Source organism: Podarcis filfolensis, assembly GCF_964270895.1.
Source record: "Podarcis filfolensis genome assembly, chromosome: 2".
In the NCBI taxonomy this organism is placed as follows: Eukaryota; Metazoa; Chordata; class Lepidosauria; order Squamata; family Lacertidae; genus Podarcis; species Podarcis filfolensis.
The window spans coordinates 48,541,393-48,558,081 of record NC_139605.1 but is presented as its reverse complement, the minus strand read 5'-3'; the positions used below and the strand labels follow the sequence as shown (position 1 = coordinate 48,558,081).

The window sequence follows — 16,689 nt, the reverse complement described above, 5'->3', positions numbered from 1 at the left end:
TTAATGGCTCCACTGTTACTTTCCCTGCTGCTTGTCAAACGTTCTTGCTTGCCATGCAGGAAACCACACCAATGCCAGGAGAGCTCAGGGAATGCTTAGACACTTGTGCGCAGGAGAGAGAAGTGTGCTAATCTTTAGCAACACTTAGGACATTTTAAGTTTCCACCTTCCTGTCCTAACTCCAAGCTCCCAGAACTAGCAAACACCTCCTCTTGCACATTTTGGCAGGCAATGACCGCTATTGCTCTTTTTTTTCCCCACTTCCAACTCCAGTTTACCAACTCTAGTTGCCCTGGTGACCAAAATGTTTCCCATCAAGAGACTGGAAAAAAATCAAGTAACCATACATTTTATTGGAAAATTATTTTTTTCCTGCAACAAACAAGTAGTATTTGAAAGCACACTAAAAACAACAACAAGAGGTTTCTCAAAATCTGACACCTCTTCTCTGTGCAAGCAAGCTGCTACAACTTGGAAGGGTGGGAACTGGCTTGTAGGAACTGGATGTCTGTGATCTATTTATTCCTCTCTGCAGCACGTCCAAGTGTTCCCTAGTACATGCTTCCTTGCTGATCATATGAGCAAACTGCTACAGAAGTTGAGCTGAGAGATCTTGTTTCTCCCTCTAGTGTTCAAAGCTGGATCTTGGAGTGCCAGGTAATTTTCGTCCCTCCATTTTATCAACAGTGTTCATGGTGGGGAAAAATGGCTGAATGAGAATACAGTGGTACCTTGGGTTAAGAACTTAATTCGTTCTGTAGGTTTGTTCTCAACCTGAAACTGTTCTTAACCTGAAGCACTTTAGCTAATGGGGCCTCCCGCTGCCACCGGAGCACGATTTCTGTTCTCATCCTGAAGCAAAGTTCTTAACCCGAGGTACTATTTCTGGGTTAGCGGAGTCTTTAACCTGAAGCGTATGTAACCTGAAGCGTATGTAACCCGAGGTACCACTGTATTTCAATTTTGAAATACAATTTTGAATTGTATTGCTTCTTCTCCAGTAGAAGATATTCGCTGTGGGATATGGTGTGCACTTTCGTAAAGGTGGCTGTTCCTTTATTATCTGCAGGCTCTCAAATCCCTCCCACCACCTTTGTTCCTCACTCTTGCCTACTGCCTTGTTGAGTCAGACGTAATGCTGGCTTACTTGTATTCCTTTCCTCACACTGTGCCACCAACATGCAAACCACACTTTGGGTGTCTCCTGTTGTAATGTTTAGCTTCTAAGAGGCAGGCAGTCAAGCTGGTCTATATACCTCTTTGCCACTTTTTTATTTTTAATGGTGGAGTGGGCACTTGTGCTACTTCCCTCCTACTATGACAGCCCAGTGATTTAATGATGTCTCTTAGTTAAAGATCTGCCCAGTATTCAGCACAGAATAGCAGAAAAATGTGTTTACCTAATTTTGGAACTGCCTGTTTCACAGAATGAGCACTGTCAGGCTTGCAGATCCCCTTCCCTCCTTCCACAACACTGGCTTGGTCTTCCCCTCTCCTATTGCATCTTCCCACCTCCCACAGAGAAAGAGGTGAAAAAAACCCACAAGAAGTCACATCTCATTTCCTTTTATTATAAAAAGTGTACTTTATTTACAGTCATAATCATAGAATTTTGCATATCAATTGGCCTGGCCCCATTTGACAAAAACGCAAAGGGGTAGCAGGGAAGTGTTTTGTTTTGTTTTTTTTAAATGCCCCAATACAGAGCGTCTTTCTCTTTTAACTCCCTTCTCCATCCATCCCCCAAATTAACTGGGAGTTGAAGGCATGTGGGATGTAGCTGCATTCTTCCTGATTATGCCATCATAAAAAAATACACAAATGTTAGAGAACACAATGAGTCTTACATAAACGCTGTAATCTCTTTTGACCGCACAAATTTTGTTCTTTGCATCTGAGCAGCTTCTCTGAGCATATTCCATAAAAATGACAAATTCAGCCAGCGCGCTTCCTTCCCCCTCCCCACCCCCAGTCAAAATCTAAATTTCCCCTCCTCAGGGTCAGACAGACATATTTTGGCACCTGAGGTGAACCACAAAATGGCGCCCCCCACTTCCAGGGGAAAAGTGAGGGAACAGTAGGGGAATAAAGATCTACATCAGGATCTGCTGCCCCTGTGGGTGCTGCTGCTTGGGGGAATTGCCTCACCTTGCCTCCAGGGGAGGCTAACCCTGCCTCTCCCAGTGATCATCTTTAATAATAATGGTGTGTCCAAAGGGTCTAGTTAAAACCATTGACCAGAGTTGCTGCAGTTTCCTTGGGCTTTCCTTGGGTTTCCTTGGGCAGGAAATAAAAAGGATCCCAAAGGATCTATGACAGACGCGTATCACCACGCAGGGGACAGAGATGGCTATTTGCCCACATACATCAGAGGCAAGTGTGAGACACAAATTCAACAAATCCTACTATCTTCACAGGTTGCCACCTTAGCAAGTTTATCCACACACCTTTGTGGTAAGTTGTGACTTGACCATTGGTCCATTTTGGGGGGGACAGTCAAGAGATTGGGGAGTTTTCAATACACTGAAGCATACATTCATACCACCACAACCCACCCCAGCTACCCAGGCGGTGTGGCTCCCGAGATCCACTCGGACAAACGGCGGTGAAAAAGAGAACGTAACGAGATGACATTCAGCCCAGCCACAGAAAGAAAAGAAAAGCCCAGGCAGGTCAGGCGATGCTGCTACAAAACTCGTGAAAGTCCCTTTCCATGAAGATCTCGCTCTCGATGACATCGTCCTCGGAGGGGAAGTACTGCAAGCTCTCCTCTTGCAGCGCGCCCTCCAGGGATCCTCCGAAGAAGCGCAGCCCGGGCGCCTGCGGCGGGAGGCCGCCGTCGTCGGGGGGCGGCAGCAGCGCCGCTGTCGTCGGGGCCCGGGCGGGGGAGGGCGACCCGTCGGCGCTCGGGCAGTCCATGAGCGCCCCGCGCGCGTTCTCCAGCACGCCCAGGTACGAGTCCATGTCGAGCGGGTCCATCTCGCAGTCCGAGCCGCCGCTCTCGGTGCCCACCGAGTCCGAGCGGAGGTGCATGAGCTGGTACTTCTCGCGCATCAGGAACTGGTTGGTGTTGCGCGGCGCCCGCATGCCCGGCGCCCGCTTGCCCATCATGTTGACCGGGCGCAGAGACAGCAGCACCCGCGGCCGCGTGCGCCGGTAGCAGCGGGGCCAAACCTTGGCTTGCTGCTGCTGCTGCTGGTAATAGTGCTGGCGTCCGTGCGCCCTCGAGGAACTGGGGTTCCTGCCCCGCCTCCGGTGGTGCCAGCTGGGCCTGCCGCGGCCGAAGACCCTCCGCGGCTGCCCCCTCTCCTTCAGCGGCTGCAAGCGGGAGAACGCCCCTTCCGGCACCTCTTCGCCTCTCCCGGCCTTGGGGGGATCCCAGCAGCGGACCCCCTTGCCGCACATCAGCAGCTCTTGCCTTCTCAGCATAGCAAAGGACACTCCTCTCGCATACTCCCGGGGCAGCTGCCAAGCAACCCCCCCAAAAGCAGCAGCCCTCCTCGCCTCCTCCTTTCCCCTCTCTCGCTGCTTACTTCTCGGGTCGGTTTCTCCAGGCGCCCTTCAAACCTCCAGATCCCCCACACTGGGCTCTCCTCGCCTAGCTTCTACCTTTTCACAATCCGCTCCGTTTTTTTCTTGACCAGAGCCTTTTTGCAGCGCATAGCCCGGCCGGGAGGCTGCAGGCTGAGGGGCAGCTTGACCACCTCGAAGGCTAGCTGCTGCTGCTCAGAGCTGCTAGGTGGGTCCAGGGGTGTTTTGCTCAAGTCCAAGACCCCCTTTCTCTACAGGAACTGGATTTTGGTGCCTGAGACGGTGGGGAAAGGAGAGGGGGGGTGAGGAGGAGTGACGCGCCACTGGGCTGTGCGCCTACAAGTTCTGCTCAGCTCAAAGCGCTCAAAAAATAAAGCACATACCGAACTCTCCCTACTCGTTTCAGCCTCTGTGTGTTCGAACGCTTCGCCTCGCCCACTTATATATATAGTTTGGAACAATCCAATGGCAGCCACTGTAGGGGGGTGAGCCGTTTCCCACAATTATCTACACAAATATTCCCACAAATATTTCCAGAGCCTTAACTGGAGGGACACAAATAAAACGCAAAAATTAGACAATCTGAGCGGAGGAGGAAAGATGCTGCTGTGAGGTTCCTTTCCCCATTTTTTTTTTTTGTGTTTGTGTTTGTGTTTGTGTGAGGGTGTATATCTATATCTATGTTGGTTTGGTCCAAATCGCAAGGCAAGTCATTTTCTCCTGAGCTCCTATGCACAAACCGTACTTACGCTTGCGTTTTCTTCCGAGAGCCGCGTCTTCGAGGTCTCTTCCGTAAAGTGCTTAGCTGTCCGTAGAAGCGCGAGCGAGTGGGGTAGGCGCGTAAAATGGCTCAAAGTGGGTCGCTGAACCCGGCAGACGCGAAAGGAGTGTGGCGGCCCGAGAAAGTTCATGTCCGCATCTCGGTAGCGGAGAGATAGAGCCGTCAGAATGCAGTCTGCGGTTCCACTCCTAGGACGGAAGGCTGCAAAGCGCATTTTCAGTGACATTCAAGGCTCGCATAATATACATATATCTATATCTACAGTACTTAATTCCTTCTTAACTCTGATCAGTTTAACTCCTTCTTGCCTCTTAGCCACCTCTCCACCACCCACCCAACCCCCATGTCAGCTGGCAGACGATTCCGCCATCCTGTCTCCTTGCCAGGGCAGAGAAAATGGTGGACTGTGTTCCTTGAAGGTGGACATATTTGTTCGGACGTTTCCACTTGCACCCCGATATAGAAGCAAACCCCTTTTAGTTCAGCGGAGCTCACAGGGAAACATGTTTAGGGACTTAGCTCTCTTTTCAGAAACATGAAGCAGCCCCGGCGGGGAAGCAGCTTCCACAGGTGCTTCCTGAAATACAGAGTGCTTCCCTCCCTCACCAATGAAACATTTTCTCTGGCTAAGACTGTCTGGCTAAGACTGCAAACCTATGCGCACTTTCTAGAAGCGAGGGTAAAACTCACTGAACGCAAGATATTTATTCTGCGTAAACAAGACGCTGAGATTGGACGGCACGGGGTACATTTTCGGGGGCAGTTCAGTTTAAGAAAAGTGAGCAGTGCGGCTCATCTATCATTGCTAAGGTCAGGTTAATGTTACTTTTTAAGAATGCGCGTTGTTGTTCTTATTCTTAAAATGACTGCTATATAGTACAGTACTGTGTAGGAAATTCCTTGCAATGGCGGCGGGTGGCAAAGAGAAGCCGTGGAAGATGGTGTACTAGGAGGAAGAGGATGGGTCAAACGTTTCCCTATTTACAAGAGTGCAGCAGCGCCAGCACGAATCGAAGGGGACGCGCGCGCAGCCAGCTCTTCTGGCCTTGTTTATAATCGTCACGTGGAGCAGTTCTTGCACACACACACACACCCCGAGAAGATGAGTAAACAAACAGAACTGTCTCACGAAGAGACTTCAAAAATAGGAGTTTACGCTTTGTTGTGTTCCTTTACTTATTTTCTCCCAGTTCAGCTTGGGTTTTTCAATGTGGATTTACTGTTTTTTTTTTGCAGATATTTCAGTGGGATGGGAGGGTCTTGATGATGATGATTTAGATTCACTACTTTTTGCTGGGTGCACTAATGCACACCTTGTTTCTTAATGGTAAACGACCACTTTAAAATCTTGGGCTTTGCACTTATGGAAAGCAGGAGGACCATAATAGCTGCAGGGGATATGTGAGGATCTGGCTCACTATCCTAATTATTCATTCCCCCCCCCCCGCCTTTTTTTTTTTTAAAAGGAAAACTATCCCATTACAAATTGATATATGGCAAAATGTGAAGTTTATATGCTTCCCACTGGCTCTCAGCCAAACTCTAGTTGTCTTAAATGTGCCTTAGGGCCATTCCAGATATTTTTTGTGTAGCTCTATAGCTTCTGCCCCCCCCCCCCGACTTATCCCTATACTTCCACATGTCATGATCTTTCCATCGATATTCTGGAACACTGCATTCACCAAACCACTTTTAATTCAATTGCAAAATGATCTGGCATTTGTAAAATATCCAAAATAGTTCTGAAATGTTTGCATTGTGTGGAAGTTTTGTGCAATTGCCCACATTTTGCATGGCTGATTGGTGTGTGTAGTTTGAGCAGCTCTGTTTTGCCCCTTCCCCTCCATCAGACTTTTTGCGCAGGAAGTTATATGTAGCTCTGACCAAAACAGTGAACTGGAGAAGTTATTGCTGTCTGATCTCCTCATCTCCGTCATGCTGGAATAGCAAGGATTAAACCCCACACCCCATCCACACTCATAACTCATTTACTGGTTGGAGGGGCAAATACATTTACTTATAATTATCACGATTCGTAAGAGGTGGAATTATTACTTGTGTTGGTAGGTCAATACCGGGTTAGTGGAGGAGCAGGGATCCCCCAAATTTGTGGGTACCAGATTTTTCCTTCTAGTTTCTTGGGTGCTGGGGTTTACTCAGAGCTTTGACAATTAAGGTGAGCTGACAGGCTGAGCTTGTTTTGCTGCAAGATAGAGAGGCAGAGGGAGATGATGGCCCTGCCATTACCCCATTGCAAAAGCCATCTAGAAGACAAAAGACCCTACAAGGGCAACATGAGTGTGATGTCACACAGGGAAAAAATTGTCCTTTTATGCAGAGGTTTTGGGGACAAGGTGTTCTGGGAACAAGGAGGAGGAATGTAGGCAAAACTCCATGTGGCACTGGCTAGAGGAGGCTGCACTGTGAGACTGGAGGCCATGATTGGCTGTTGCTACTTTGGCCCCAAGCTTGCTGAAGCTGTGAGAGGAGCAATGAGGGACACTCTTTGAACATAATGTTCTGCACCCCCGCCATTGAAGGCTTCAAGTGTAAATATGTATGAATAAAGCATATTTCTAAGACTCTGCAGAATCTGCTGTGCCTTGGTTTTCCAACAGAAACCCAGCCTTCGGTGAGCGCCTGGAACCCCCTGGCACCCAGCTACTGCTCGGCAGAGATTGGCCGTGGTGTGCAGCTATGGGCTGGATTCCAGTAACTGGCCTGCACAATGACTTCCGTTAATGTAATGGAACTTGCCCCCTCTCTTCCTTCCGTGCCCCTGCACTCCTACCCCCAACATATTGTCTCAGGGGTGTGCTTGGGAGAACCCTCAGAATATGCAGCGGAATGAGAGGGGAGAGAGTTGGTCAGGCAGGCAAGCAGAAATTCTTGTGATTTTGGAAACTTTAGCATGATGTCAAATTCCTCCCTACATTTCCACAGGAGGCTAAATGAATGGATTTTGTTTCACATTCCAGAGTCTTGCTAGTTCTCATATTGATGACAATAAAAGCATTTGTTTATATGTGTAATACACTGCTCAGTTGGCTGAGCAATGGCAGGGGTGTTTGTAATGATGTACCTGTATGATATACGGATATGGTTAACGTGATAAAATCCTATTCTTTGGTATTGGCTGGATTAGACGACCTCCTGATCCGCTCTTTTTCTCTTCCATGTGAATATTTCAAATAAAGTCACAGGGATAACTTATATCACCACAGGGAGTCCAAAATACATTCACCAGCTAAATAATTCTGAGAGGCCTAGGTTAAGACCAGGCATAGGTAAACTCCGGCCCTCCAGATGTTTGGGACTACAATTCCCATCATCCCTAGCTAACAGGACCAGTGATCAGGGATGATGGGAATTGTAGTCTGAAACATCTGGAGGGCCGGAGTTTGCATATGCCTGGTTAAGACAGTACCCTTGAAATATTTTTTCATGTGAGGAAGAAGTGTTTTGCCTGAGGCAAAACAGAAGGCAGTGTCAAGGATATAACTCGACATCTTGACTCACCCCACTGGTTCACATTGCCACCTCATCCTGTTTCTTCACCTGGTGAAGAACTACAAAAATGAACTACAATACAAAGCATGACTTATTACTAATCAGCCACCATTGACTAAAAAAAAGAAAGAACAATTTTCAGAGGAAAGGATCATCTGCTGAGAAGAGCCTGTCATTTGTCTAATCCAGGCATCCCCAACCTGCGGCCCTCCAGATGTTTTGGCCTACAACTCCCATGATCCCTAGCTAACAGGACCAGTGGTCAGGGATGATGGGAATTGTAGTCCAATATATCTGGAGGGCCGAAGGTTGGGGATGCCTGGTCTAATCTGTGGAGTGGCAGTAGAAAATGAGAATCAGAATTGTGTGGTAGTTTAGCATCTGTTCAGATCTCTGATGAAAAGTATGTGTATTCATTTAGAATCAAAATGTGTCTGATGTACCAATTGCAATTAAATAAACCAAATGCTGTTGCTTATGGAACCAAAACAACCACAGCCACATACATGGAACCATCAGCAGCTAGCTGATTGTAACCACCTAGTTTGCAGAAGTGCACAACATCTTTGGAAGAAACCCTCAGGAGGGGATTGAAATGGATCATGGCTATTGATGTGTACACCACTTCCCAAATCAGTGGTGGAAGAGCACTGGATGTAGAGTACATGGGAGTGTGTACACAGCCTTGGTGCCATCTGAATGTGGGTTTTTGAATGGGAATCAAAACCAGTCTCAACTTTTAATTTGCAATATTAACAATGGAGCACATTGCAGGGCCACCATAAGCACCTTTCTCAACATTACCCTCCAACCTACAATCGGGGTATAACAGTGAATTATACTGCAAGGCTGTTTGTAGACTACTCTCTGCAATGTGTAGATAAAAGGACCTCTGCCTTTCAAGCCTTTTTCATGTCCTCTTTCCAACAGTCCACACATTCACTTAGCAGTCATATTTATAAATCAAGTGTGGAAAAGCCAAGTGATGCACATAGCTGTGTGCACCTAGATTTAGCCTGGGAAAGGCACCCTGCATACTCATATCCCTGCTTTGTTGTTTTGTAACCTCTGAGACAGACACCTGGCATTCAGCATTCCAGGGCTAAGCTTTGATGTCAGACCTGTAACTGTCATCTAAGCTATGAATAAACCATGTGTGTATTTTGTCACATGGAAAGTAGTGGGATGAGAAAAGGTGATGTCATTGCTTACCTTGTGAACGTATATTTGGATGGATAGACTTTGTAACAGCTGCAGATCAAGAGGCAGATCAAGAGGCACTGAAACCTCATAGTCATTCCCTAAGGTCAGGATAGCCAGTGTGGCATCCTCCAGATGTTGCTGGTCTACAACTCTTGTCATTCCAGACCATTACCCATGCTGGCTGGGGTTGATGTGTGTTGGAGTCCACCTGTCCTAAGAAGGGTCTATGTTAAAAATTCTGGGAAGCTTTTGGATTTTCAGACACCCTCCAAACCCACTCATTTTATCCTAAATATGCCAAGGGTACAATGCACTCTCATAAACCTCAAGCCTGCTATTTCCCCCCTGCTCACTCTTTCCTTTTCTTTTTAAAAAATCTGCCTGGACAAAGAAAATTAAATTAAAATCCACATTTAAATAGCATTCCTGGGGGAAAGCCTGGGCTTAATTTGGGGCAGGGTTCTATCAGGAAAACTGCTTCTTAATCTTAGAGTGGAGCCTGCAAAAATGTGAATAAAAAGGTGCATCCGAGCATGTTCAGAGAACCATTCCTTCACCCTTGAGTAACCACACCCTGTGCCTAGTCTAATTACTCATGGCTGGCTTACCACATTTTAAAGTGAGTGAAACAGTGCACATTACCAACTACCGAGTTGGGAGCAAGGGCAATACAGTCTTGAGTCTAAGCCTCCTTAACTGCCCCACTGTATATACTGGGAATTAAGGAGTAGGTCTCTCTGGACTAATTACATGACATATATTCAGACTTTGGTGTCTCCCTTTCAACAAATTAATCACTGGGAGTGTTATTTTTCCATGAGACTTTCTAATAGACAGCAAAGTCATAAGGCTTAACATTCATATTGCTCACAGTACTTGAGGCTTTAATGGAGGATGCAGAATCATCAGGCTCAGCTGATTTGGAGAAATTATCCTAGAGTACCTTACTATAGGAATTTAGGGAAACACTGTATTCATAATTGTCTGCCTTAGGGCTGGCTCATATGTCACCAATACTGGTAAGGCCCATATTATTCAGCTTGACTGCCTGAAGCAATGCATGTGTACTAAGCACTCTCCACCTATGCAGCTGTGACTCCCTAGTGCTGATTCTTGCAGCAACAGAACATTTTTCAGCCACCATACAGGTAAGATCATATTGCATCCAGAAACAGCTATGCTCATCAGCCAAGATTCTCCATCTAACAGTGTACCCAAACAAATATAATTTGTTTTAAAACATTTAATCCGTGGTGTTTGACAACTTTCTTTGCTGCTGTTGTGATAATCATATTGGCCCACATTGCCCTTTCTCTCCACTGGGAGTCCTGTGGGACTGTATACCTTCAGGAAAGTGGTGGGTGCTGCTTGTAGTCTGAAACACAGAATAACTCTAACTTAAACATACCTGTTTGACATTTATGGTTTGCACAGAATGTGAATCCTAGTTTGGTGTCACCTGCAGATTTGATGAGCATCCCCTCAAGTCATCCAAGACATTTATTAAAAATGTTGAACAACAACAGGCCCAGGACAGAGCCCTGTGCCACCTCACTTGTCAACTTTTTTTACAGGATGATGAGGAACCAATAGTGAACACTCTTTGGGTTCTATTAGTTAACCAGCTGCAAATCCACCTAACAGCAGTGCTTTTTTTCTGGGGTTACTCAAAGTTACGCAGTACCGGTGTCTCCCCCCCAAATGTCAAAAGTGTGGCACTTACTGTAACAGCTTCATGGTGAGTTCTGGCACCTTTTGTTCTAAGAAAAAGCACTGCCTAACAGTAACCTTGTCCAGCCCATATTTTGTGTCCTTGAACTCTGATGATTCTTCTTGCTTGTATGGAAAGAAGACAGAGGGGGGGGGTGTCTGTAGAAACTAGACTATTATGTAAGCGCACATTTACATTAATACTGTTCCACACACTTCTGCCTCTTGTTCCACCCACCATTGGCATGTGACTCCTGTGGGATAAATCAGCCTCATATAACCAAATGCTTACTCAAATTTGATTGGCCATGAGCAAGCGGGCTTTAGGAACAATTACTTGACCTCTGACCATATGGTAATCATGTATCATCTTGCCAGAAAATATTCTGCCCCGAGTCGGGGGCGCCTATGTGTCGCTTTTATAGACCTAAAGGCTGCCTTCGACAGTATCCCAAGAAATTGCCTATGGAAGAAATTAGAGAGATGGGGCATAGATAGAAGGCTGTTATGGCTTATAACCCAATTACACCATGGGTCGTCGGCTAGAGTGAGACTCACACCGGCGGGAAACCTATCCAACGAGGTCCCAATAAATAGAGGTGTGCGCCAAGGCTGCATTTTGGCCCCACTCCTCTTCAACCTGTTTATTAGCGATATGAAGCTCTTTCTGAACGAGTCTCAAGCCAACATTCATGCCCCCCGCCTAGCTGATTTTCGCTGCCCTTTGCTCCTATATGCAGACGATGCAGCGATCCTTTCCTACTCTAGAGTTGGTTTATGCAGAGCTCTAAAGAGTTTTGCAGCTTATTGCAAACTTAACCATCTGACAATTAATCATGGGAAATCTAAAGTCCTGGTCTTTACCAGGTCTCGGAAAACTTACAGCTGGAAGTTAGATGGAGTCCAATTAGAACAGGTTTTCAAATTTAAATACCTGGGAGTCTTTTTTCATTACAATCTAAGCTGGAAGCCACAGATACAGTATTTACTAAACAAAGGGAAAACAATACTTTATACTCTACTCCAATTTCTTGCGGCCGACGGAGCCTCTCACATCCCTTCTGCATTGAAGGTATACCACACAAAAGTGGTTTCCACCCTCTGTTATGCTGCCCCGCTCTGGGCCCCAGGGTCCAATTTAACATCACTGGGGACATTGCAGAATCAGTTTCTCCGTCGCCTTCTGAAACTCCCCATGTGTGTGAGCAACGCAGCCATACGTCTGGAGTTAAGGATTGCATCATTGGAGACTGTCATCTGGAAGCGAGTCTTTGGCTATTGGCTGTCCAGCTGGCATAGGCTTCCCGACCATTACCTTTTTCAGTGCCTCTGGCGGGACGTCTTTGTCAATCTGTGGGTAGGAAAAATCCATGCCAAACTTCTGAGCATCGGAATTTCCCCAGCGGACCCCTTAAAGATGAACTTACGCTCAGCCAAAAGCCTTATTAAGCAAAGATTAGCGGACATTGAAAATCAACACAACCTCGCCAGGGGTGGGGGTGTCTGCTCCCCCAGGTATCACGGAATAACCCCACCACTTGGCCTTCCATCATACATGTCATCTCTTTCATCAGTACCACACTGACGTGCATTTATTCGTGCAAGGTTCAATGTCTTTCCATCGAACCTGCTGAACCACAGATTTTCCAAGGGTTTGGTGTCTCCGCTATGCGTGTGTGACGGGGAAACTGTTGAATCTCTTTCACATATAATGTTCAACTGTCCCCTACATAGCATAGCCAGGGCTAAATTCCTGGGTCCTGCTTTACTGCGCTTGGTTGGCAGGCCTGTTGAGTCACACGCCGCACTGCTTTTGCAGGATACAGATCCTTCTGTAACTCTGCAGGTGGCGAGATTTCTGAATGCGGTTATCTCACACTCAAAAACCACCAAAAAACAACAACAACATCAAAACTAATCGGACTGTTATGATGAGAGTGCATGTCGGAGTTCGTCTTTAGTTTTCCTTTTCTGTGATCCGTCCCTTGGAGCTCTCCTGGCCCCAAGCTGTCACTTGGCTCTGCTCAATGACCCACCCTTGCATCGTGGTGTTCACCTTCTGTTGTCGGATATATCTGTTTTTATGTCCCTGTGTTTTTATGTTTGTACATATTTTATGGGCTAATAGCTGTAAATAAATTGTAAATTGTAACCAAATGCTTAATTCTAATGAATGCATAAAGCGGTTAAGACCATAGAGTAAGCTGCCCTGCTGGGCTTAGCTAGGTCACACACCCTCACCTTGGGAGGTAGCATTACCAAACTCTTTGTTCTCTCTCTTCCACGATGTGAACCCTAACAGTAAGGAGGTCCACAATGCATGCTCTGAGCTTAGATTGCGTGGCATAAGCAAGCCATCTTTGTGTTTGATACAATTAATTTACCACTTTGGAACTAACCTAGGTTTTGCTGCCTGTCTTTTCTTGCTGCTGTATGGAATAGCACATGAATCTGACATTTGAAAAGTTTGTAAGTAAACAATTTCTAACCTACCAAATGTGTGGTCTCTTTCTATGCTAAGGAAAGTGGGGAACTTTGCAAGCAACATAGAAGGGCTATTTTGAAGGTATAACAGTCTATATTTCCACACTTTACTTTGCTGCATGTTTTGTGATTTTAAATCTCTGCTGGGGCTCTCACCCCTGGCCTATCCAAATCATCAGTGCTTTTCACTAACTTTGAAATATTTATGAAAACAGATTTTAATAACTGAATCCAGAACTTGGATAAATATGAATATATGAAAAGTCCTTCTCAAGCAGATGTCTATAGGACTCTATAACAGTACGGTATTGAATGACTACCCAGTGAGGGAAAATATTGCCCTCTAGTGGTCTTTCACTCAAAGCTGATTGGCATAGCACTAAGGTACCAGGGTGTGTTTGAAAGCATAGAGTGAAGCTGTAAATGTATGCATGTTTTAACTCTGTTGTATAGCTGTGCTGTAAAATGCTTTACAAATCTCTGCGAGTGCTGCATTAATGAACATAAGTGCTGGTATTTTATTAAGAGATACCCTGTCCTCAGGTTTTCTGCATAGCCTCACTTCTAGAACTTGGGCAGTTACAGTTTTAGTGCATGCCATCTCCAGACTATTGCATTTTGCTTTCGGTGTATGATCAGCATCTTCAATTCCTTCCTGTTAAATGGCAGAAGAAATATTTTAATAACAAACCACAGGATTTTGTTGGAATTAAGATAACTACACCCTAGGTATGGAGGAACCAGAAACAGAAAGGAGGCAATGTTTTTATTTGCCCGTTTAGCTGTTAGAGAACTAGGTGAATATTTTCAAACCATATGGGACTCTCACTTCCAGAGGCAAGACTGATGGAACCAGATACCTTGATGAAGTATGGTATGTTTGCACCTTACTTTTAAAATTACTGTACTTTACTACTGACATTAATGTGAGGGGTAAAGAACTGCACTTCTTACTCTCCCCTGAATTTATAGTAGTAACAGAAGCCATTGTACTATAGAGGGCAAAATTCTGGACCTTGATCCAAAATGACTTGTGTTCCTCATTTGTTAAATGCACTGCTTAAGCCTAACCTGCCTGTCAGGTTTACTTTAAAGGTAAAGGTAGATAATCCCATCTTCTAAGGAATACTGGATTATTTTCATTTAAAATTGAAGAATTTATGGAGGGTGAAGTATGTAGTAGATACTGTTGTGCCTTTTTGCTTTGATATAGGCTGAGAAAAATAGTGCCACTCTTAATATTCCTTTGCATTAATTATGTCACTGCTGCTTTTGAAAGTAGACACTTTACCCCGAGGAGCTGCCAATGTGTTGTGAGCTCCAACTGTCACAATTCCTGACAACTGGCATAGTTGGCTGGGGCTGCCGTTATAGCTGGCAACATTGTGCAGGGCACCACAATGCCTATTCTTCATTTACCCCAACTATTTCCCCCTAGGAAGGCAGAAATAGCTACACAATACTTTACCTGCTTTACCTCAGCAATTGTTCCCCAGAAAAACTAATGTAGTTCCAAAGTGGTTCACTCCCTTTTAGGCAGTATAGGGAAAACAGCAGCGAACCCTGAAAGATAATCTAGAAATAAGTAAACACTGAACACTGATGAAGCCTGAGCCAGAAGGATTGTTCCTTGATTACTTACAGCAGCAAAATGCTGCTGTGAACACACCCTAGATTACAAACAGGCCATGCTGGTGTTCAAATTACATAAAAGACAAAACAGCAAAGGAAACACATGTTGATGGAAATTTAATATCAGTGATAAAAAGAAAAGAAGAAATAATGTTTGTACATCTCTGCCTATTTTTTTTTTTTTTGCCTATAGACAGCATCTGTTCCTCCATATAAATTTTCAGTATTTAATCTCTCCACATCCCCGCCCTGATGAATCACAATGTAGGCAGCCGCTAGCCTGTATTAATCTCCTCACTCCATTCCAACCAGCACTTTGAACTGGGCACAGAAACCAATTGGCAGTCTGTACAGTTTAGGTTGGATTGGTGTTATATGCTCAAACTGTCTTGACCTTGTGAGCAACCTGGCCACTGCCTTTTGCGCCAGCGGAAGTTTCTGAACCATATTTGGACACAGCTCCACATATAACGTGCTGCAGTAATCTAACCTAGAGGTTACCAAAGAATAGGCAACAGAAGTCAGGCTATGCCCATCCAGATAGGGGCACAGCTGGGCCACCAACCAATCTGATGGAAAGAAGTCCGTTCCACAGGCCCATCTGAGCCTCAAGCGACAGCAATGGATCCAGAAGCACACAATCCTTCAAAGGCAGTATAACCCCATCAAGAGCGGGCAACCTCCCATCCATCTGGTCTAGGGAACCACCCACTAACAGTGCCTTGTTTCAGTAATGGAGAGCCAATAAACTGAAGTTCAATCCATATAAGATTGAGCTTCAGTTTATTGGCTCTCCAGTGCAGATGTAAAGAAGTAGAACTTTCTGTTATCAGCATATTGCCGACAATGTTCTCAAAATTCATGGGTTACCCTATTCAGTGGTTTCATGTAGATGTTGAACAGCACTGGAGATAAAATCAGACCCTGAGGAACCCCACAAAGAAGGCTCCATGGGGCCGAAGAGCACTCTCCGAGCATCACCCTCTGGAAACAACCATCCAAGTAGGACCGGGGCCACCACAAAGTGGTGTCACCTACCCACAACTCAGTTATATATAAGAAATTTATATATAAGAAAGCATACTGAGTTATATATAAGAAAGTATACTTTCTTATAGCTCACTTAACAACACAGCAAGAGGTCATTTTGAAATCCAGAGATTTTAAACTGCAACAGAGGAGGAAGACTGCAATGCAAACTACTGACATTGCAATTGATCAGTTCTATATCACTTATGGACTGAATCAGCAGAGAGAATTTTCAAATCACACTTCATATGTTGATTGGCTTACAATTGCCACAATTTATTTCTTTTTATTTAAAAAAAAAAATTTCTGTATAGAAACAATCCATTAGTTATTCCCGTTACCCCATAAAAAACCCCAAGTAGGTCCACTTGTTATTAGTAATAACAAAACTTTAATTCAGTAGCTGCCAATTTAAAAAGTGTCGTTTCACAGAATTTCTGTATTCTTATTCAACAACTTTTTAAAAAAACAAATGTTAATGTTTTCTTCTTTGGCGATCACTTGTAGCCGAGTAAGATTGTCTTCCATAAACACGGTTTTAAAAGTGAGTCTGTAAGTGACTGTGGAGGCCAATTCTGGATCCACATGTCCTTCCACAGTGGGGCCATAGGTTTCTGAACGGGAGTTGATAATGGTGAGGGGCTGCCAAACAAACCTTCCTCTTAGAGCGTTTTCGCCCTGAATTCGAGCGTCTTCAAAACCCATGGACGTAGCCAGGAGGATTTTTTTTGGGGGGGGGGCAGGCCTTTCGTTAGGGGAGGCAGAACCTCAGTTTCCTATGTATTTTATTTTTATTGATTTAAGGGGGC

The 16,689-nt window shown here is 45.2% G+C and overlaps 1 protein-coding gene and 1 long non-coding RNA gene across 5 annotated transcripts in view; one reads left to right on the top strand and one right to left on the bottom strand.

Moving 5' to 3' along the window:
- Window positions 1–333: 333 nt before the first annotated feature.
- The window catches only part of LOC310757877, a 518,075-nt gene continuing 501,719 nt past the window's right edge, over window positions 334–16,689 (bottom strand). Inside the window, exon 2 of the long non-coding RNA XR_014545532.1 lies at window positions 334–791. This is a non-coding gene — a long non-coding RNA (uncharacterized lncRNA). The remainder of the gene's footprint in view (window positions 792–16,689) is intronic.
- Window positions 2,853–16,689, top strand: part of IARS1 (isoleucyl-tRNA synthetase 1) — a 97,224-nt gene continuing 83,387 nt past the window's right edge. Inside the window, exons 1-2 of one of the 4 annotated variants that reach the window (XM_083603260.1) lie at window positions 4,293–4,454; window positions 4,544–5,122. The gene's annotated coding sequence lies outside the window, so the exon portion shown is untranslated. Of the gene's footprint in view, window positions 2,953–4,292; window positions 4,455–4,543; window positions 5,123–12,917; window positions 14,089–16,689 lie in introns of those variants that run through there. The other 3 variants (XM_083603263.1, XM_083603262.1, XM_083603259.1) reach the window with 3 other exon arrangements.